Here is a 24,481-nt window from a genome sequence, read left to right on the forward strand (position 1 = left end):
GCACCAAACACTTACACTCTCCCTGGTGTCTAGAGGTTAGACATATCTGATTATTGACGATTCCGCAGATCCTCAATAATCGGGTATATCTGTATTCTTGGGGATACTGCGGATCGCCAAGGATCGGATTCCCTCTGGTTGCTGACACCGATCGTTACAGTACGCCAGACCTGTTAGTGACACCCTCTATCTGGTGTCACTCACGTTCTGTCCTTCCCTCTCCCTGTCTGACTCCTCCCCGTGGAGAGTCCAGACTACGGAAGGAACTTGTTGCTGAGACTGCAGTAAGGTCTGAATCACCTGCTCCACAGATGACCATTAGAGTCGTGTCATTTGTATCGCTGAGACTGCAGTAAGGTCTGAATCACCTGCTCCACAGATGACCATTAGAGCCGTGTCATTTGTATCTCTGAGACTGCAGTAAGGTCTGAATCACCTGCTCCACAGATGACCATTAGAGCCGTGTCATTTGTATCGCTGAGACTGCAGTAAGGTCTGAATCACCTGCTCCACAGATGACCATTAGAGCCGCGTCATTTGTATCTCTGAGACTGCAGTAAGGTCTGAATCACCTGCTCCACAGGTGACCGTTAGAACCGTATTTATCTGTCTGTACCTTCCAGCCCCACTGAGGGGCCTTGTGTCTGGTCTGTTCTGTTGGTGTCCTGAGTGTTCCTTGCCAACTCCTGTGGTAAGGTCCTGTAAAACCATTATTCCGCAGATCACCAACATTCAGTCATCTGAGTAGTGGCATAATCGTTACAGCTCTGAATGCAAAAATCAATTCAGAGTTGATCGATTGATGAGTAAACAGGAGCCAATTCCCGTGCAATCGAACGATATCTTGCATCCTACTCGATCAACTAAGCTGGTGAATTCGACATGAAATCAGCCACTTTCGAATCGATTGGGAATTCTGGAACACACTCGATTCCCTCTCGATTCTATAAAATGATCGAATCGAATGGTCGATCGTACAGCAAAATCGCTAGATGTATGGGCACCTTTAGAACCAACACTGTTATCAATTAAAATAAAAAGTCCTATTGGCACAAGTTATAACCTAACCTTCAAGGTACCCATACATCTAGAGATTTTGGCAGGCAATCCATCAAGAGACAGATCTCTCTCTGATGGAATCTGATTGGAAAGAGATCTGATGGCCGCCTTAAACCGCAGACCAATTCAGCATGAAATCTTGCGTGAATCGGCCTTGTGACGCTGCCTCGCTGCCATTGGCCACTGTCCCCTAGTGCTGGGCGTAATGGAAAAAACTACGCTTACTGATGGGAATTACGGTTACGGCGTAGACATTTATCTACGTTTCATGTCTGTAATTATGCATGGGCCTTACGCAATTACGCGTAAGAATACCGTAATGCAGGTTGTTACGACACGGTCTTACGCGTAATTTCCTACTAGCAATTAATGCGTAAGTCCATGCTCCCAAGCGGAAAAGTTGACGCATGGATCAAGGTTAGGTAGCCGCCGACTTTAAGGGTTAATAGCAAAGCCCCCTTAATTGCTAAGAGCCTCAAATTTGGAGAATATATTAAGGAGATCAGAAGGAATAAGAGGGAAAAAATGTTTCAAAAAGACCTTATAGTTTTTCAGAAAATCGATTTTAAAGTTTCAAAGGAAAAATGTATACTGTCACGCTTGGAGCTGTATTCTCCACGGTCAGCACGTGATGCATAAGCTGACGTGAAGGAGGTACACACACCAGCACAAGGAATCAGGATATCCCCAGTTTAGTGAAGGAGAGGACTGACTCCAATAGGAGATTGTGGCGCACAGAGCCGGTGCAGATCCGAACAGCCACAAACAATACTTTCGTGATAACGTCTCAGCGCAAAATAGCGCTGAGCGCATAAACCAGAACTGAGGAGATCAGGGCAGGTAGACAGAATGAACGCTTGCTTAACTAGCCACTACTTAGTGACAGCAAGTGTCCACAACAAGACAGACTGGAATGAGGCAGCCAATGCGTTTACAGCGATGGTGTGCCTCACAAAGACAGGACAGGATAGTCAGGAAATAGCAGGATCAAGATAGATGAACGTAACACAGACAAATATACAATGAGTATGTTTTCCTAGCGTATTACAATTACAGCTATCAATGAAACTATTTGTAACGTCTGACTAACATATGTATATATCGGCAATGAACCGATATATGACATAAGCAGGAACACTGACTCACACTGGAGCAATACAGGGAACAGGACTCAGAAGGATTCGCTATCTCTTCGCAGAGATGAACGCAATCCACAAACGGTAACAGGACAGGATTCAGAAGGATTCGTTATCTCCTCGCAGAGATGAACGCAATCCACAAACAGGACCAGGAGCAGGATACTAGCTCAGCACGGGTGATCACGATACGCACAAACTACCAAAACGTGCTGGAAAACTGACTAACTGAACACAGGATATAAACAGTTCGTGTACGTATATATCAGCGACACTGATGTATCAACGTAACACGAATACAAGGAAAATAATAAACGTGCTGGTATGCATATATATTGGCAATGAACCAATATATGATGCAAGACCAGCAAAGTATATTTAGAACAAGAAACACGGTCTGGGGCTGAGCAACAGCAAGACTAGCTTACACTGAAACTATGATAGCCCAAGGAAACCCTGCAGGAAGCAGATCTTTATACTGAGGTCATCCAATGGGAGCAGACATGCAGATTCCCACACAGGTGAATGATAATCAGTCACAAGCTGACAGCAGGAAAAGGCAGACAAAGCTATGCAGCTTGCATGGAAAGAGATCAGAACTGCCTCAGCAGCACTACTACTGCCAGCAATACCTGCTGCAGCAGCGATCATAACAGTACCCCCCCCCCCCCCCTTAAAAGCAGATTCTAGATGCTTTTCAAAACTGAAATTCCCAACAAAACAGTCTGACTGATAATTCATGATGACCGGGACAGCCCGGCAAGACCAAATTCCAGAATCAGGCCCCACAAGACTGGACCCATCAGAACCAGAACCTACAGAACCATGCCCATCAGTACTACAAGCCCCAGTGTGACACCCATCAGAACCATGATTTTCAGAAGAAAGCCCTCCAAAACTCCCTGAGCGATACCCACCGCCTTCCAGGAACCGCTCAAAAACGCCAAAGCCTTTTCAATGCCCACCGGGACTGTCTTTACCAACACAAAACCCACTGTTGAACCAGTCCAAGGCACCAGGACAAGTTTTCTCAGAGACCTCCCAGAACACCTTGAAGCTCCAAAGAGATCCCCATAGGTCAGAACGCCCCTTAGGCTCACATGGAGAACTATCAAGAACCCCTATGGAACCTAGGGCAATTCCCGAGTCAGGGCCACAAGGACAAACATCAAGATCAGGGCTTTCAGGGACCAGAACCATCTCTGGGCATGCAGGCAGACTGGCAACATCAGAACATGTTCCCACTAAGGAAGCATCAGAGCACGCTAACACCTTAGACACACTTGGGCATTCTGGCACACAAAGAACATCTGGGCACACTGGCACAAGAGAAACCTCTGGGCATGTCAAGGAACTGTGAGCCTCAGGGTCAGCCAAGACAGGACCAAAACCAGGACCGGCCAAAAAAAATCATCATGACTAGACTTCGCAACTACTGGACTTCTACACGAAAATGCAGGATCAGACTTAGATGTCGCTGATTCCAGCAAAGTCAGTAACAAATCAGATTCAGGGGCACTAACAAGACAGGACAAATCTTCTGATGTATGCACTGAACCAGATAGGGACTCCACAACTACCTCTGGAGTGGACAGAGACTCATCTAATACACTGGATTGGAGCTCATGAGGCGCTGCAGAACAAGTCAGTATTGCAGCAGCCCCCACTGGACTAGGCAAAACTGAGGAATTCCCTGGACAGGAAGGGGACTCTGGAACCTCTGCCACAGCGGTCAGAGAACCAGAATCTTTCAGGATACAGGGCTGGGTTTCAGGAACACTCATTAGACCGGACTGAAATTCTGAGATTTCTATTATTTTGACCAGAGAATCAGAATTATCCATGTTACAGGGCAAGACTTTTGAAACATTCAGAGGACAGGGCTGGAGTTCCTCGGCTGTTACAACACTGGAGAGGGACTCAACAACATTGGTTAAATCAGACTGTGTACAGGGCAAGGTATCTAACACACTTGCTGACGAGGACAATATTTCAATGGCTTCTGCTTCGCTGGGCAGAAATTCATCAAGTTTTATTAGAGCAGACTGTAATTCCAAAACAGCTGCTAGACAAGTGAATATCCCTGCAACACCAACTGAGGTAAGCAGTGCCTCAGACTCCTCTGCTAGAGGGTTTGAAGTATCCAAAGTACTGGGTGAAGCATAAGACTCTGCGACCACAGCTTCACTGGACAGGATCACTGAACAGTCCATATTGCAGGGCAAAACCATGGAAGCACCTGCTGGACAGCATAATGATTCTGTGACCTGAGTTTCATTGGAGAGATCTACTGCACAATTCATGGTACAGGGCAAATTTACTGGAACATTTTCTGAACACGGTAATAATTCTGCGATTTCGGATTCACATAGCAGACGCTCTGAGTTATTCACGAAACTAGAGTGAGGTGTAGAAACAGGAAGATCAAAACACAATGTTTGCGCATCTGAATCACCATTCAATTGGAAAATTGGAAAATTCAGATGCTGGGGTTCTGAGGTTTCTGGACAGGATTGCTGGGACTCGGAAACTGATGTAGTGCATCTATTGGCATCTGCTGGATCAGACAGGAGTTGAACTTTATTAACACAGGTAATTTCTGCAGAAGTGTTTGCAAAGACAGGCAAGATTTTTCTGGTGTCTGTTTCACTGAACAAAGACTCATGAGTACTGGCTAGGCTGGACTCAGAAGTCAGCAGGACCTCTGGATTCTCTGCTGAGAAATTTGTGCAGGGCAAAGTTAAGAAAGTATCAGTGGCTTCTGTTTTACTGGGAGTAACACTGAGTTATCCATGGTACAGGGTGGAGTTACAGGAACATTCACAAGACATGGCAGGGACTCAGTAACTGGAGAAGTGGGACAGTCTCCAATTGACAGTGTGTTTTCCCTGGTATCAACTGATTGAATCGCATAAAAATCGTCCAAAATCATTTTCCACACATCGATCAATGGAGCCACAAAGTCATACCCACACACACCAGTTTTTATTAGGTTATAGGCAGACTTAATGCATGCATTCAATACTAATTCACTTTTTGCACTGTAAAATTGACAAAATGAACTTGAATCATTCTTCCATTCATTGACCAGAGCTTCCATCTCTCCTTTCTCAAATGGAGGATTCCAAGCATACTTAACAGGCAGATCACAGTTTGCAAATGTGGTTATGGCAGAAACATGCATTGGATTATTTAGCAGGCGATTGGCAGATTTCTTATTCCTAAGGATCTCCAATACCTGTAGCAAGTGTTGGACTGTAGTGTATGCAAATTTTTCTTGCTGCACGAATAGATTGATTTGTTCAATACTCTGTAATATATCCTCATAATCATACTCCGATAATTCTTTTAAACAAAAATCTTTATTTTCCCTAGCCAGTGATGAAAGTTCATTAGTAGTTTCATAAGTCCATTTAACTCCCCTGGAAGACAATTGCATTTCATTATCTGTTAATGGCAGAATCTCATTGCAGGTCTGATGCGCAGTCGCTAAAGATAACGATTCTGCAGATTGGACACGTTTCTTAGAACGTTTGCGTTTCGCCTTTGACCCTGCTGTTTTTGGTGATTTATTCAAAGCTGCAGGAAAATTATCAGTAACTTTCTGCTTGCTGATCATTTTTGCAAGCAATTGAAGGAGCAGCTGATTGGCCTGCTGCCAGGAGTTCATTAAGAGGAAAAGGCAATGGATCTATGCGCAACCAATTGTGAATTACAAAAGCTATAAATTGCAAAGGACTTTGTCTAAACTGAGTGTGATCTAAGACATCGATTGCCCAATCAAAAAGTTTGCCCTTAAAAAGAGCACAAACGATCCAATCAGACCAGGTAGAAATTGCAGAAGCCCGAAAGTCGGGATTGGCCAGAACTTTAACCAATTCTGATATAAATTTGTCTGTAACTTCAGGACCAAGCTTTTCAAATTTTTTAAAGGAGCAGGACCCCTGACAAACAGTGTCATAATTTCTGGAAATCCCCCCCACAATGGGGATTGGTAATGGGGCTATCATAATGTAAGGCTTGGAGGTGTATTCTCCACGGTCAGCACGTGATGCATAAGCTGACGTGAAGGAGGTACACACACCAGCACAAGGGATCAGGATATCCCCAGTTTAGTGGAGGAGAGGACTGACTCCAATAGGAGATTGTGGCGCACAGAGCCGGTGCAGATCCGAACAGCCACAAACAATACTTTCGTGATAACATCTCAGCGCAAAATAGCGCTGAGCGCATAAACCAGAACTGAGGAGATCAGGGCAGGTAGACAGAATGAACGCTTGCTTAACTAGCCACTACTTAGTGACAGCAAATGTCCACAACAAGACAGACTGGAATGAGGCAGCCAAAGCGTAGCGGCGATGGCGTGCCTCACAAAGACAGGACAGGATAGTCAGGAATTAGCAGGATCAAGATAGATGAACGTAACACAGATACAGCAAAATCGCTAGATGTATGGGCACCTTTAGAACCAACACTGTTATCAATTAAAATAAAAAGTCCTATTGGCACAAGTTATAACCTAACCTTCAAGGTACCCATACATCTAGAGATTTTGGCAGGCAATCCATCAAGAGACAGATCTCTCTCTGATGGAATCTGATTGGAAAGAGATTTGATGGCCGCCTTAAACCGCAGACCAATTCAGCATGAAATCTTGCGTGAATCGGCCTTGTGACGCTGCCTCGCTGCCATTGGCCACTGTCCCCTAGTGCTGGGCGTAATGGAAAAAACTACGCTTACGGATGGGAATTACGGTTACGGCGTAGACATTTATCTACGTTTCATGTCTGTAATTATGCATGGGCCTTACGCAATTACGCGTAAGAATACCGTAATGCAGGTGTAACGATCGGTGGGCGCAGAGAGGTCTGATTACCGGTGACCTGCAGCGTCACGGGGAATACAGACGTATACTAGATTATATGTGATCTGCAGTATCACCGATAATCCAATATACTAGCTAACCTCTGTTCACCGGAGTAGAGTGTAGTGTTTAGGTGTAACAGTAACACTTAGAGGACTAGGCCTCAGTACAGTAAGACGTACTGTACAGATTACTTCCTCAACCCTGAGCTCTCCAAGACGGGAGGAGTCAGACTGCTAGCAGGAAGTATCTTCTGAAAGTCACCCTCAGGCGGAAGGGTTACTAACAGAACGAGGAACCTCCTCCAATGGTGAGGTCGGTTCTCGAGGTCGGACAAGCCAGGTCGTACACAAACAGACAGATAAAGTACAAGATCGAGAGGCAGAGGCGGAGTCAAGGTACAGGCTGGGTTCAGCAACGGAGTATCAGAGATAACGAGGTACAAGGTCAAGGTTCAGAAGGATAGTCGAGGCAGGCAAAGGTCATAACAAATAATCACGATCAAACTAGTACTTTAAGCTATCAACAAATCTAGCTTAGTGTAGGATTACAGCTCCAGCTGGTCCCGGCACACTAACGGATCTGACTAACGGATCTGGGTGCTCCCACGTATGTGAACGCAACGCCAGACAAGGAACAAATGAACAGCTAGCAGTATATATACATATCCTCTCTCCAGCACCTCCCTAAGTGCTGGACCAATGAGGTGTGGAGCCAGGATCAGCTGACCAGCCTGGTCAGCTGACCCCTTCCTTGCTGCCATATATCCCCTGCCTGAGTGCGCGCGCGCGCGTCACTCTAAAACTAGAGGGACTACGAGTCCCAGCCAGCGCAGCCCCGCTCAGCGGTGACTCCGCAGCGGGGACCTGCGGGCTACTCGCCGCACCCAACGCGGCGGTTTCGCCGCGTTCTGCGGCCTCATGCACGGAGGCAGCCGCCTCATGATGCGAGGAGGCGGCTGCCTCTCCGTGCGAGACAAGGCTGAGTGCGGAAGGAGCCGCCCGCCGCCGGCTCATGGCGGCGGCTCCTCCGCGCTTTCTCACAGTACCCCCCCCCCCCCCGAGGAGTGGACTCCGGATAGCTCCTTCCAGGTTTCCCTGGATGTGCCGCATGAAACTCTCTCACCAACTCGTCCGCATGCATGCGGTTCCCAGGCACCCATTGCCTCTCCTCAATGCCGTACCCCTTCCAATGTACGAGATATTGCACCGAATTCTGCACAGTACGTGAATCAATTATCTTTTCCACCTCGTATTCAGGTTGGGCATCCACCAACACAGGAGGGGGAGGAGTGGGACCCACCTGGACCGCTGGCTTAAGAAGGGAAACATGAAAAGACCTTACCCCCCGCATGCTAGTGGGAAGTTCGACAGTATAAGTAACATTGTTGATCTTTTTGGTTATCGGAAATGGGCCCACAAACCTGGGACCAAGCTTATTAGAAGGTTGTTTTAGGGCCAAGTGACGTGTGGATACCCAAACCGGGTCTCCTGGTTGGAATCTCCACTCCACCGACCGTCTCTTGTCGGCTTGACCCTTCTGACTCAAGAAGGCCTTCTCCAGGTTATTTCTTACTGTCCCCCACAGGTCCTTGAATGACCTTTGCCAGACCTCCAGGGCTGGAAACGGAGTGGAGGCTATAGGCAATGGGGAAAATTTGGGTGATCTTCCCGTCACTACTTGAAAAGGCGAAAAACCGGAGGACGAGTTTTTTAAATTATTTTGGGCAAATTCTGCAAACGGCAGAAATCTGACCCAATCGTCCTGTGCTTCAGCTACATAACACCTTAAGAACTGCTCTAACGATTGATTTATTCTCTCAGTCTGGCCGTTGGTCTGAGGGTGATATCCAGACGAGAAAGACAGTTTTATGTCCATGAGCTGGCAAAAAGCTTTCCAAAAACGTGAGACGAATTGAACTCCCCTGTCTGAAACTATGTTTTCGGGAATACCGTGCAAACGAAAAACATGCGTAATGAACAACTCGGCCAGTTCTTGAGCGGAGGGGAGTCCTTTCAAAGGTACAAAATGGGCCATTTTGCTAAACCGGTCGACCACGACCCAAATGCCGCCATTCCCTCAGACCTGGGAAGTTCGCCTACAAAATCCATGGACAGGTGGGTCCACGGTTCAGTCGGGGTGGGCAATGACTGCAAGGTACCGACAGGTGCCAGCCGGGAGGGTTTACTCTTGGCACATGTCACACACTCCTTCACATATTCCTTGCAATCCGCCGCCAGAGAAGGCCACCAGGCGCATCTGGCTACTAAATCTTGTGTTCTGGATGCCCCCGGATGCCCTGCATTCTTATGTGCGTGGAACATCTCCAGAACCTGAAGGCGAAACGGCAGAGGAACGAACAGAACCCCTGCGGGCTTCCCTTCCGGGGTGTCCTGCTGAAAGGGACTCAGCGTCTCCCTCCAATCCTCCCAAGTACCAGTGGCTGCCAGTATCAATCTCTGAGGAATAATGCTAAAGAGAAAAAAAAAAAAAAAACCGAGAGCCCAATATAGTGTAGTATGTCAGGAATGTTGATAAATGGTAAAGTGAGAATAATTATACTCACAAACATGGGTTACCGTCCAGGTAACCACTATAAAGGCAGGTGAGGAGATTAAGCCTGTCCTCACTCAGGGCTAAGAAGTCGCTCTCTGTAGAAGTAGGAAAGTGGAGATGACACTCCCATCCACCAGGAGTGGACGCAATGTATTAGTATGCAGTACAGAGGCGCCAGCAGGATAAAAATTCATAAAAGCTTTAAAATTGCTGGGAGGAAGTGGTGGACTTGCCTCCCAAAAGCAACACAGACTACCTGTTTTTAAATAGATAACACGTTTATTATACAATACCCCAGTAGGAAATGCAACGCGTTTCGCGGGTCAAGCCCGCTTCATCAGGCAAACAAGGGGTTAACTGTAAGTGAAAAACAAATAGTAGCAATAAACAATATTGGCTGGGATGGAGGCTAAAAAGTTACTACAGGTTATGTATAAAATACAGACAATGTTGTTAATATATAAAAAGCGCTAATTAGAATCAAACAAAATGCACAAGAAGTCTGTGTATAGAAAATCAACTCCATAATATATAGTGCAAAAAAAAAAAAAAAAAATTATCAAAATAAATGTTACCAAAAGGTAAGGGGAATGGTAAGGGATGTGGGAGGCAATGCAATAGAAGAGAAGCTGATGTAATGCTAAAGGTGATAAAGGTAAATAAATCAGTGCAAGTGCAGACTGATGTGGTGCACATAAGTTAGAAGTAAAAAGTAATATGTAGGGACAATATGCAGAGATAATAGTGACAAATGAGCAGAACTTACCAGGGAATCTGTAGTAGCAGGGTTAGCGCCTCAGTGGCATGTTACCTGTACTGGTGTGCTTATATGTGTGAAATAACGGAGGGAAACTTGATTGAGAGGGCGTGGGTGAGTGGGGTGGGCGGGGTTAGATGTCCTAGCTAGAATGGGCGTGTTGGAGGCTATGCAGAGAGCGGTGGGTTCCTCCGTAATAGGGGTGTGCTTACAAGTGTGAACAGCTATTGGTGGGCGTGTTAGGGAGGGTGATTGGCAGTATACCTAAGGCAGATGCCGGTCGCCGGGGAATGACGCGTTGATGTGGGCGCCAGGGGCTGAGCGAGTACTGCGCCTGCGTCGGAGGGCGCATTGAGTCTGGAGTGCGCTGGGGGCCTGAGTTGGCAATGCGCATGCGTCCAGGCTGACGCCGTGCGTGTAGAGTATACGATGCGCACGCACCTCGAAGGTCTGTGCGCAGGGGGAAGAGGTAGCCATTGGTAAAGAGGGCAAAATGCCCTCCTAGCGCGTATCTAATGATACAGGACATATATATCCACTGGGGCAGTGTAATGTGGTGAGACCTAGTGTCGTTCAATAAAGTGTACAGACAAACACATTGTGTTGTGATTATTATGAATTTAGAACATGTATAACAGGCTAGGTAGAGTAATCACCATAGTGATGGTGTTATACTGCCATCTAATGGTGAATATTTGGTGTGTTCCTGATACAGAACAAAAAACAGATTGCTCAATGCATGATATTATAAAATAGCAGAATCATGAAGAAATAAATACTAAAAACAAAAGAATTGTGGAGTACTAAAACCAAAGAATTTAAAATGATATTAATAAAAATATATATGAAGCATAGAAACCTATTATAATGTGGAACCTAAACATGAGCCACATGATGTAATGGAAAAACATGTATGTTGATAAAACAAGATTATAAATATGAGTGTCACGAGAGCCAATAGCTCGAGAGCATAACATTGTTAGTGACAACATTTATATGAACAAAAACCTAAAACGGGGCTAGACCCATAATACAATTCATGATAAAGGCAATATTAAACATGATAAAAAGACAAAAAACAACAGGAGTAAAAGGACAAAAAACAACAGGAATAAAAGAGAGCAACTGATAAAAGGAAAACGGAGCGAGGGTGTGTTTAGTAGATTTTTTCTATTACTTCATTTAGCCCTTCTGGGTTGAGGGTTTTTAGGGTTTGAATCCAGAACATTTCGTGTTTCTTTAAAATATCAAAGGCGTTTGGCAATTTGACATCCACTGAGTCGATCAGTATGATGTTGAAGAAAGTTGGGTTGTGCTCGTGGTGGGTGCTGAAGTGCCGTGAGACGCTGTGAAGGGGGAAACCATTGATGATGTTACGTTTGTGTTGTCCAATTCTACAACGTGCAAGTTGTGTGGTTCTCCCCACATACTGGATATTGCAGGGGCATGAAATAAGGTAGATAACATATTTGGACTCACAGGACAGGTGTGTTTTGATGGGATATTTGGTGCCAGTGGTGGTTGACGTAAAAGAGGCACCTGATTGTATAAATTGACATGCTAGACATCGATTTTTATTACATGGGGAGCATCCTGGTTCCTGTGGTGATGGGGTGTCTAAGGAGGGTTGATTGTTTATTGTGCGTAATTTGCTTGGTGCTATAAGATTGCGTAGGTTTGGGGCTCTTCTAAACGTGATGGATGGTGTTTTGGGTAGAAGGGGTCGCAAGTAGGGGTCTTGCAAAAGGATATCCCATCTGTTTTTCAATATATTGCGTATAATAGTATGTTGAGCATTGTAACGGGTGATGAATCTCGGTGGGTCCTTCTTGTCGGTCTGTGTGGATATGTCAGGGCGTGGATGGGGGTGCATGGCTCTGTATTTGGCGTCTTTAATTAATTTTGTCGGGTATTGCCTGTCTATGAACTTTTTAGTGAGAACCTCAGATTGTAAGCTGAATTGCATAGGGTCGGTGCAGTTTCTGTGGATTCTTTTGTACTGGCTGTAGGGGGTATTGGTGATCCAGGGATGGTGATGGAAACTGTTAAAGTGTATGTAATTGTTGGCATCGACCGGTTTGAAGTATGTCTTGGTTTTGATGCAGTTGGAGTCAATGTATAGTGTAAGATCTAAGAATTCTATGGACTGGGGGTGCTGGTGGAATGTGAACTGGAGTTCTGCTGGGTTCGAATTAAGGTAATTAACAAATTTTGGGATGAGATGGACGTCACCCTTCCAGATGAAGATGAGATCGTCTATGTAACGTTTATAGAATATTATGTTATTGGCAAATGGGTTATGTGATGAAAATTTCAGTGATTCCAGGAAGCCCATGGTAAGATTGGCGTATGAGGGGGCAAATGAACTCCCCATGGCCGTACCACTGGTTTGATGAAAAATTTTGTCATTGAAGGTGAAAATGTTATTATGGAGTATGAATTCTGCGCATTGGAGAAGGAATGTTTGTTGTGCAGAGGGCATTAGTGTGTTGGTGGCTAGGGCATATTGTAGAGATGGGATATCCTTTTGCAAGACCCCTACTTGCGACCCCTTCTACCCAAAACACCATCCATCACGTTTAGAAGAGCCCCAAACCTACGCAATCTTATAGCACCAAGCAAATTACGCACAATAAACAATCAACCCTCCTTAGACACCCCATCACCACAGGAACCAGGATGCTCCCCATGTAATAAAAATCGATGTCTAGCATGTCAATTTATACAATCAGGTGCCTCTTTTACGTCAACCACCACTGGCACCAAATATCCCATCAAAACACACCTGTCCTGTGAGTCCAAATATGTTATCTACCTTATTTCATGCCCCTGCAATATCCAGTATGTGGGGAGAACCACACAACTTGCACGTTGTAGAATTGGACAACACAAACGTAACATCATCAATGGTTTCCCCCTTCACAGCGTCTCACGGCACTTCAGCACCCACCACGAGCACAACCCAACTTTCTTCAACATCATACTGATCGACTCAGTGGATGTCAAATTGCCAAACGCCTTTGATATTTTAAAGAAACACGAAATGTTCTGGATTCAAACCCTAAAAACCCTCAACCCAGAAGGGCTAAATGAAGTAATAGAAAAAATCTACTAAACACACCCTCGCTCCGTTTTCCTTTTATCAGTTGCTCTCTTTTATTCCTGTTGTTTTTTGTCCTTTTACTCCTGTTGTTTTTTGTCTTTTTATCATGTTTAATATTGCCTTTATCATGAATTGTATTATGGGTCTAGCCCCGTTTTAGGTTTTTGTTCATATAAATGTTGTCACTAACAATGTTATGCTCTCGAGCTATTGGCTCTCGTGACACTCATATTTATAATCTTGTTTTATCAACATACATGTTTTTCCATTACATCATGTGGCTCATGTTTAGGTTCCACATTATAATAGGTTTCTATGCTTCATATATATTTTTATTAATATCATTTTAAATTCTTTGGTTTTAGTACTCCACAATTCTTTTGTTTTTAGTATTTATTTCTTCATGATTCTGCTATTTTATAATATCATGCATTGAGCAATCTGTTTTTTGTTCTGTATCAGGAACACACCAAATATTCACCATTAGATGGCAGTATAACACCATCACTATGGTGATTACTCTACCTAGCCTGTTATACATGTTCTAAATTCATAATAATCACAACACAATGTGTTTGTCTGTACACTTTATTGAACGACACTAGGTCTCACCACATTACACTGCCCCAGTGGATATATATGTCCTGTATCATTAGATACGCGCTAGGAGGGCATTTTGCCCTCTTTACCAATGGCTACCTCTTCCCCCTGCGCACAGACCTTCGAGGTGCGTGCGCATCGTATACTCTACACGCACGGCGTCAGCCTGGACGCATGCGCATTGCCAACTCAGGCCCCCAGCGCACTCCAGACTCAATGCGCCCTCCGACGCAGGCGCAGTACTCGCTCAGCCCCTGGCGCCCACATCAACGCGTCATTCCCCGGCGACCGGCATCTGCCTTAGGTATACTGCCAATCACCCTCCCTAACACGCCCACCAATAGCTGTTCACACTTGTAAGCACACCCCTATTACGGAGGAACCCACCGCTCTCTGCATAGCCTCCAACACGCCCATTCTAGCTAGGACATCTAACCCCGCCCACCCCACTCACCCACGCCCTCTCAATCAAGTTTCCCTCCGTTATTTCACACATATAAGCACACCAGTACAGGTAACATGCCACTGAGGCGCTAACCCTGCTACTACAGATTCCCTGGTAAGTTCTGCTCATTTGTCACTATTATCTCTGCATATTGTCCCTACATATTACTTTTTACTTCTAACTTATGTGCACCACATCAGTCTGCACTTGCACTGATTTATTTACCTTTATCACCTTTAGCATTACATCAGCTTCTCTTCTATTGCATTGCCTCCCACATCCCTTACCATTCCCCTTACCTTTTGGTAACATTTATTTTGATAATTTTTTTTTTTTTTTTTTTTTTTTTTTTTTTTTGCACTATATATTATGGAGTTGATTTTCTATACACAGACTTCTTGTGCATTTTGTTTGATTCTAATTAGCGCTTTTTATATATTAACAACATTGTCTGTATTTTATACATAACCTGTAGTAACTTTTTAGCCTCCATCCCAGCCAATATTGTTTATTGCTACTATTTGTTTTTCACTTACAGTTAACCCCTTGTTTGCCTGATGAAGCGGGCTTGACCCGCGAAACGCGTTGCATTTCCTACTGGGGTATTGTATAATAAACGTGTTATCTATTTAAAAACAGGTAGTCTGTGTTGCTTTTGGGAGGCAAGTCCACCACTTCCTCCCAGCAATTTTAAAGCTTTTATGAATTTTTATCCTGCTGGCGCCTCTGTACTGCATACTCTGAGGAATAATGGTCTCAGGAACGGAGGGCTGTGCTGTCTCTGCCTCAAAGCATCTGGACAAGGCATCTGCCTTAACATTCTTGCTCCCCGGGGTATATGTAATGATGAAGGTGAACCTGGAGAAAAATAGCGACCATCGAGCCCGACGAGGGCTCAACCTCTTAGCCCCCTCGATGTATTCTAAGTTCTTATGATCGGTGTAAACCGTAATGGTATGCTCAGCTCCTTCTAACCAATGTCGCCATTCCTCGAAAGCTAATTTGATGGCCAGGAGCTCCCTATTACCAATATCATAATTCTTCTCTGCAGGGGAAAACCTGCGAGAGAAATAAGCGCAAGGGTGCATTCTACCCTGCAAGCCTGATCGCTGAGACAGCACAGCCCCCACTCCTACCTCTGAAGCATCCACCTCCACAATGAACGGGAAGGACGTATCCACATGTCTGAGGATGGGTGCTGAACAGAATAGGCCCTTCAGAGTGGAAAAAGCATGTAAAGCCTCAGGAGACCAGTGAGTTGTATCTGCCCCTTTCTTGGTGAGACTTGTAAGGGGAGAAATGACTGTGGAGTACCCCTTTATAAACCGTCTATAGTAATTGGCAAAGCCAAGAAAGCGCTGCAGAGATTTCAACCCCACCGGCTGTGGCCACTCCAGCACAGCCGAAACCTTGGCAGGATCCATTGATAGGCCTGTGGTGGAAATTATATACCCCAAGAAGGCGACGGACGTTACTTCAAAGATACATTTTTCAAGTTTTGCATATAAGGAGTTCTGCCTTAACAGATTCAAAACAAACCTCACATGGTCTCTATGTTCAGAGAGGTTGTTGGAGAAGATAAGAATATCATCAAGATAGACTAAAACAAATTTCCCCAACACCTCTCTAAATACCTCGTTAATGAGTTCCTGGAAGACGGCCGGGGCATTACAGAGCCCAAAGGGCATCACCAGGTACTCGTAATGCCCGTCTGGTGTATTAAAGGCCGTCTTCCACTCATCGCCCTTTCTTATGCGTACCAAGTTATACGCGCCCCGCAAATCTAGTTTAGAGAAGATTTTAGCGTCTGTAATTTGTGTGAACAAATCGTCTATCAGTGGCAGGGGATAGCGGTTCTTGACTGTAATTTTGTTAAGGCCGCGATAATCAATGCAGGGTCGCAGGCCTCCGTCTTTCTTTTTAACAAAAAAGAAACCAGCTCCAGCAGGTGACCGAGACGGCCGAATGAAACCTTTGGCCAAGTTTTCACGTATATAATCCTGCATGGCTACTTTTTCGGGTCCCGACAGGTTGTACAAATGACCCCGGGGAGGTACACATCCTGAACGGAGGTCAATGGGACAATCGAAAGGGCGATGTGGGGGCAACTTGTCTGCTGCCTTGGGACAGAACACATCGGAATACTCGGAATATTGGTCGGGTACCCCCTCCACCTGAATTCTGGTTTGCCCCAGGGTCAACTTCCCCAAACACTGCTGAAAACAACGAGGTGACCAAGTGGTTAACTGCCCTGTGGCCCAGTCTATTTGAGGTGAGTGGAGTTGCAACCAGGGCATGCCTAAGATGATAGTGGAGGTTGACATGTGCAATACAAAAAACGATAATTGTTCCCCATGAAGTACCCCTATGGTGACCTTCACCTCCGGAGTCTGAGACAGTGCACGATTCCGTTGCAGAGGGGAATCGTCCACTGCTGTGACCTGAATGGGGGGTCTCACAGGAGAAAGGGGGATACCCAATTCCTGCGCAAACTCAAAATTCATAAAATTGGCCGCTGAGCCCGAATCAATAAATGCCTCAGTGGCCATAGACTTATTCTCCCATGTAACCGTACAAGGGAGCAGTAACTTCTTTTCCTTAAGGGGTGCAGTTTGTGTGCCTAGGGTGTCACCCCCCACTATTCCTAGGCAAACTCGTTTCCCGACCTGTTAGGACAGTTTCGCACCCTATGCCCTGCTGCTGCACAGTACAGGCACAGCTGTTCTGTCATTCTTCGCCTTCGCTCTACCTGGGTCAGTCTCGACCGACCAATCTGCATTGGTTCGGGCGGCGGAAAGGCTGGGGAGGGAGAGACAGGTGGAGAAGGTGTTACTAGGGGTGTAGCGGACGGTGCCACATATGATGTCACCCTGACACGGTGACTGCCCCTAGCCTGCCTCTGATGGCGCAACCTGCGATCCACTCGGATGGCCGATGATATGGCCTCGTCAACTGTCTTGGGCTCGGGTACTGTTAACATTAAGTCGGAGACCTCCTCCGACAACCCAGACAAGAAGTAGTCCATTAAAGCAAAGTTGTCAAATCGAGCCGTGACTGACCACCTACGGAACTCTGCCGCATAATCCTCAACCGAACCTCTGCCTTGCCGCAGGAGTTTGAGCTTCCGCTCAGAGGACGCAGCAAGGTCAGGGTCGTCGTAAATTACGGCCATGGCCTTAAAGAATTCTTCTACTGAGGTCAGAGCTATATCAGTAGAGGGTAGGTTATATGCCCAGGACTGGGAGTCGCCAGTCAGCAACGTTTTAATAAAAATGACCCGTTGGGTCTCAGTCCCCGAGGATCGGGGTCTCAATTCAAAATATGATAGCACTCTACTCCTGAAATTCCGAAAGTCAGACTTGTGGCCGGAAAATTTTTCAGGTACAGGCATACGTATGTCAGTACTAGGAGAGGATCGCACTGAATCAACTGACGTCTGGAGGGTTTGCACAGAGCCTGACAGGACATCAATCATAGTCTTGTGGCTACCCAGCACTTGGTTGATGTTTTCCACCGAAGTGGCAAGTGCGCCCAGACGGTCAGTATGTGCGTCCATTTGCATTTTTTGGGTCTGGCGTTCTGTAACGATCGGTGGGCGCAGAGAGGTCTGATTACCGGTGACCTGCAGCGTCACGGGGAATACAGACGTATACTAGATTATATGTGATCTGCAGTATCACCGATAATCCAATATACTAGCTAACCTCTGTTCACCGGAGTAGAGTGTAGTGTTTAGGTGTAACAGTAACACTTAGAGGACTAGGCCTCAGTACAGTAAGACGTACTGTACAGATTACTTCCGCAACCCTGAGCTCTCCAAGACGGGAGGAGTCAGATTGCTAGCAGGAAGTATCTTCTGAAAGTCACCCTCAGGCGGAAGGGTTACTAACAGAACGAGGAACCTCCTCCAATGGTGAGGTCGGTTCTCGAGGTCGGACAAGCCAGGTCGTACACAAACAGACAGATAAAGTACAAGATCGAGAGGCAGAGGCGGAGTCAAAGTACAGGCAGGGTTCGGCAACGGGGTATCAGAAATATCGGAGTACAAAATCAGGAGGCAGAGGCGGAGTCAAGGTACAGGCTGGGTTCAGCAACGGAGTATCAGAGATAACGAGGTACAAGGTCAAGGTTCAGAAGGATAGTCGAGGCAGGCAAAGGTCATAACAAATAATCACGATCAAACTAGTACTTTAAGCTATCAACAAATCTAGCTTAGTGTAGGATTACAGCTCCAGCTGGTCCCGGCACACTAACGGATCTGACTAACGGATCTGGGTGCTCCCACGTATGTGAACGCAACGCCAGACAAGGAACAAATGAACAGCTAGCAGTATATATACATATCCTCTCTCCAGCACCTCCCTAAGTGCTGGACCAATGAGGTGTGGAGCCAGGATCAGCTGACCAGCCTGGTCAGCTGACCCCTTCCTTGCTGCCATATATCCCCTGCCTGAGTGCGCGCGCACGCGTCACTCTAAAACTAGAGGGACTACGAGTCCCAGCCAGCGCAGCCCCGCTCAGCGGTGACTCCGCAGCGGGGACCTGCGGGCTACTCGCCGCACCCAACGCGGCGGTTTTGCCCCGTTCTGCGGCCTCATGCACGGAGGCAGCCGCCTCATGATGCGAGGAGGCGGCTGCCTCTCCGTGCGAGACAAGGCTGAGTGCGGAAGGAGCCGCCCGCTGCCGGCTCATGGCGGCGGCTCCTCCGCGCTTTCTCACAGCAGGTTGTTACGATACGGTCTTACGCGTAATTTCCTACTAGCAATTAATGCGTAAGTCCATGCTCCCAAGCGGAAAAGTTGACGCATGGATCAATGTTAGGTAGCCGCCGACTTTAAGGGTTAATAGCAAAGCCCCCTTAATTGCTAAGAGCCTCAAATTTGGAGAATATATTAAGGAGATCAGAAGGAATAAGAGGGAAAAAATGTTTGAAAAAGACCTTATAGTTTTTCAGAAAATCGATTTTAAAGTTTCAAAGGAAAAATGTATACTGTCACGCTTGGAGCTGTATTCTCCACGGTCAGCACGTGATGCATAAGCTGACGTGAAGGAGGTACACACACCAGCACAAGGAATCAGGATATCCCCAGTTTAGTGGAGGAGAGGACTGACTCCAATAGGAGATTGTGGCGCACAGAGCCGGTGCAGATCTGAACAGCCACAAACAATACTTTCGTGATAACGTCTCAGCGGAAAATAGCGCTGAGCGCATAAACCAGAACTGAGGAGATCAGGGCAGGTAGACAGAATGAACGCTTGCTTAACTAGCCACTACTTAGTGACAGCAAGTGTCCACAACAAGACAGACTGGAATGAGGCAGCCAATGCGTTTACAGCGATGGCGTGCCTCACAAAGACAGGACAGGATAGTCAGGAAATAGCAGGATCAAGATAGATGAACGTAACACAGACAAATATACAATGAGTATGTTTTCCTAGCGTATTACAATTACAGCTATCAATGAAACTATTTGTAACGTCTGACTAACATATGTATATATCGGCAATGAACCGATATATGACATAAGCAGGAACACTGACTCACACTGGAGCAATACAGGGAACAGGACTCAGAAGGATTCGCTATCTCTTCGCAGAGATGAACGCAATCCACAAACGGTAACAGGACAGGATTCAGAAGGATTCGTTATCTCCTCGCAGAGATGAACGCAATCCACAAACAGGACCAGGAGCAGGATACTAGCTCAGCACGGGTGATCACGATACGCGCAAACTACCAAAACGTGCTGGAAAACTGACTAACTGAACACAGGATATAAACAGTTCGTGTACGTATATATCAGCGACACTGATGTATCAACGTAACACGAATACAAGGAAAATAATAAACGTGCTGGTATGCATATATATTGGCAATGAACCAATATGTGATGCAAGACCAGCAAAGTATCTTTAGAACAAGAAACACGGTCTGGGGCTGAGCAACAGCAAGACTAACTTACACTGAAACTATGATAGCCCAAGGAAACCCTGCAGGAAGCAGATCTTTATACTGAGGTCATCCAATGGGAGCAGACATGCAGATTCCCACACAGGTGAATGATAATCAGTCACAAGCTGACAGCAGGAAAAGGCAGACAAAGCTATGCAGCTTGCATGGAAAGAGATCAGAACTGCCTCAGCAGCACTACTACTGCCAGCAATACCTGCTGCAGCAGCGATCATAACATATACATTAAAAAACCCGCCGATTTTAACGGTTAATAGCAAAGCCTGCTTAAAATTTAGGAACACCAAATTCCCAGGGTATATTAAGGGGATCAGTGGGAATAAAAGGGAATTTTTTTTTTTCAAAAAGACCTTATAGTTTTTTAGAAAATCGATTTTTAAGTTTCAAGGGCAAAAATGTCTATCAAATGCGGAAAATGTCATTTTTTTTGCACAGGTAACAATAGTGTATTTTTTTCATAGATTCCCCCAAGTGGGAAGAGTTTTACTTACTTCGTTCTGAGTGTGGGAAATATAAAAAAAAAAACGACGTGGGGTCCCCCTCCCAGACCTCTTTAACCCCTTGTCCCCCATGCAGGCTGGTATAGCCAGAATGCGGAGCACCGGCCGCGTGGGGCTCCGCACCCTGACTATACCAGCCCGCATGGTCCATGGATTATGGACTTAAAGGACTTTTTTCGTGGTTATGTTTTTTGTTCAATTAAAATACTTTTTCTAAGTGTTTGTGTGTTTATTTATTTTTAACTCTTAAAGGAAATGGGTAAGGGGTACAAGTACCCCTATACTCATTTCTCCTGGGAGGGGGGGTGGGCATCTGGGGGACCCCTTTTTAAAGGGGACTCCCAGATGCCACCATGAACCCCCCCAGGAAATCGCGGCCTCCACCTCCACCGCCCATCGGAAGTGGAGAAGAGCCCCTTGTCCTAGGATTAGACAAGGGCTCGGAGGGGGAGGGGAAAGCTTGGCTGCCCCTCCCCTTCCAAGACCCCCCAATCCATGGACCATGCGGGCTGGTATAGTCAGGGTGCGGAGCCCCACGTGGCCGCTGCTCCGCATTCTGGCTATCCCAGCCTGCATGGGGGACAAGGGGTTAAAGAGGTCTGGGAGGGGGACCCCACGTCGTTTTTTTTTTATATTTCCCACACTCAGAACGAAGTAAGTAAAACTCTTCCCACTTGGGGAATCTATGAAAATAATACACTATTGTTACCTGTGCAAAGAAAACTGACATTTTCCGCATTTAAAAGACATTTTTCCCCTTGAAACTTAAAAATCGATTTTCTCAAAAACTATAAGGTCTTTTTGAAAAAAAAAAATTCCTCTTATTCCCACTGATCCCCTTAATATACCCTGGGAATTTGGTGCTCCTAAATTTTAAGCAGGCTTTGCTATTAAACCGTTAAAGTCAGCGGGTTTTTAAATGTATACATTTTTCCTTTGAAACTTTAAAATCGATTTTCTGAAAAACTATAAGGTCTTTTTGAAAAAAAAATTGTTTGCTCTTATTCCTTCTGATCTCCTTAATATATTCTCCAAATTTGAGGCTCTTAGCATTTAAGGGGGCTTTGCTATTAACCCTTAAAGCTTTTTTATATTATACGGGAGCATAATATTCCGCGATTACGGCAGACTGTGTAATTTCAATCGGAGTTTACGGTCTTACACGTAATTTGTTACGCGTAATAACGTAACTTACGGTCTACGCGTAATTAATTACATGTAATACCGTAACCTTACACGTAACGCTTACGGTGCATTTGTAGTGAATTACGATGCGTAATTACGCTAATGCGTAATTTCGGCCCAGCACTACTGTCCCCATAATGTTTTCTCCCCCGACACCCGTGCAGTTATACTTTACCTGTCTGTACTGAGAGATCTTGTACTCCTGAATTTGTGCCCCCTCTGGCGTTATAGCATAAGGGGCGCATGTGTGATATAACACATGTGCCCCACGCACTATGTGGCAGTAGTCACATGGGACCCGAATATGGAAATAGGGCATGGACACTCAACGTAGATGGTGTGACAGGTAAAGTATAACTGCACGGGCACTGGGGGACATAAAACATTGGGGGGCAGTGGCTTGGGGTTTCCATTGTATTCATTGTTCATGATTATCGTACGCCATTACTGCTGCGCACCCGATCGAATCGGTCGACTGTGCATAATAATTATCGAATTAGCCCGCCAAGTCTATAGACGTATAGCCACTTCAATGAACATTTAAAATTGGGCGTAATAGGACAACATGGAAAAAAGGCAATTTGCATATTAATGAATTAACCTAATGAGTTGCATTTTGTTTAGGAGTGACTATTACTGAGCGAGAACAGGTGCCTAATTTAACAAGGATTACTTCTGACTGACAATCAGGGCATCTCAACAGTCTGGTCTCTCACACAGTTACCCCCAAAAACAAAACTACTAGTGCTCCGAAGACATACACAAACCCTAAATCCAACATGTTTCGCCTGTTAAACCCCTTCGTCATCGTCAGTGGTAAGTGCGAGTTGTACAAACATACTGTCATTAAGTTACATTAGTTATGTTAATTAAAATAGATAGGTAATATAATCTCTTACCAGAGGCGTAGCAATAGGGGTTGCAGAGGTTGCGACCGCATCGGGGGCTTTGGGCCAGAGGGGCCCTGAAGGGCTTTTTCTCAACTACAGTATTAGCTCTCTATTGGTCCTGTGCTCATAATAATCACTTCTATAGATACTTTGAATAGTGGTAATCATTAACAAACTGTTCCCCATCCCCTTCTTGCACCTCTACTGTAGTTGCCATTGGCAGGATTTGGTGCGCCATATCAATTGTTATGTATAGAGTGCTTGGGGGGGCCCCAATGTAAAACTTGCATCGGGGCCCACAGCTCCTTAGCTACGCCACTGTCTTTTACTCACCCTGTTTTAAAAGAACAGGTGTAACGATTGTGGAACTTTCTCCGTGATCAGCGCACAACGCGTGCGCTGACACGGCGGAAATCCTCCACAAGCGTGTAATTGCAGGCACCCAGCAAAAGGTGCTACGCACCTGTAGAGGGAAATTCCTGTCGGCAGATGGCGCTGGGGAGTGCAGAGGAACCAATCCTCTGTACCTCCACAAATGCCAGACAGGAATTGTATGAAGCGCAGAACGCAATCGCAAGAGAGGCGATTGCGAATGAGAACGAGCAAAGGGACAGGTTGTATGTGTGTGCGCCAATCCAGTCGCCACCCCGCGACCGCGCACACACAACAGCAGATATGAAATAGGAACGCGATCGCGAGAGGTGCAATCACCAGACGTGACACAAGGCAGATCAGAACAGAATACGAGGGTAGCAAAGGCACAGCAAATAATACAATGAGAAGATGCGGAAAATAACAAACGCTAGCTAACCGCGAACACCGCACTCATTCGCAACAGTGCACGCGGTTATGCGCGGTCTCCACGTGATAAGCACAATAGAGACAAGCACGCCTAACTAACCATCGACAGACAAACATGAAACAGAGGACGCGAACGCTTGCTTAACGGTTACCTCACCGAGCCTCCAGCAAATGGTCGTAGCAGACAAGACAGACACACGAAAACAGGGACAAGCGAGAGATAGGATCCACAGCACTAGCGAAAAGTGGCCAGCGCGATCCAGGTACAGAGTAGCAGAACAGAAGGATCCACAGCACTAGCGAAAAGTGGCTAGCGCGATCCCAGGAGACAGAACAGAAGAGATAGCTGGTAGCAACTGCTGCACCAGCTATACTCCAAGAACAGAGATCAGAACCATTTCCTGTCGACCACCGCTGGGACAGGACAACAGCAACAGAACAAACAAACAGATAAACAATCCTAACTGCATTAGGGAATCTGCCTAGCACAGTTTCCAGGAATTACTCTAAGCTGATCTTCAAACAAAGAGCATGGCTGACACTCTCCAGAGTGTTTCACAGGAAGACTCCTTATGAACAGCAAAGCATTGTGGGACACACATAGTACTTAAAGT

This window comes from Hyperolius riggenbachi, chromosome 2 (genome assembly GCF_040937935.1).
Source record: "Hyperolius riggenbachi isolate aHypRig1 chromosome 2, aHypRig1.pri, whole genome shotgun sequence".
NCBI classification, from domain to species: domain Eukaryota; kingdom Metazoa; phylum Chordata; class Amphibia; order Anura; family Hyperoliidae; genus Hyperolius; species Hyperolius riggenbachi.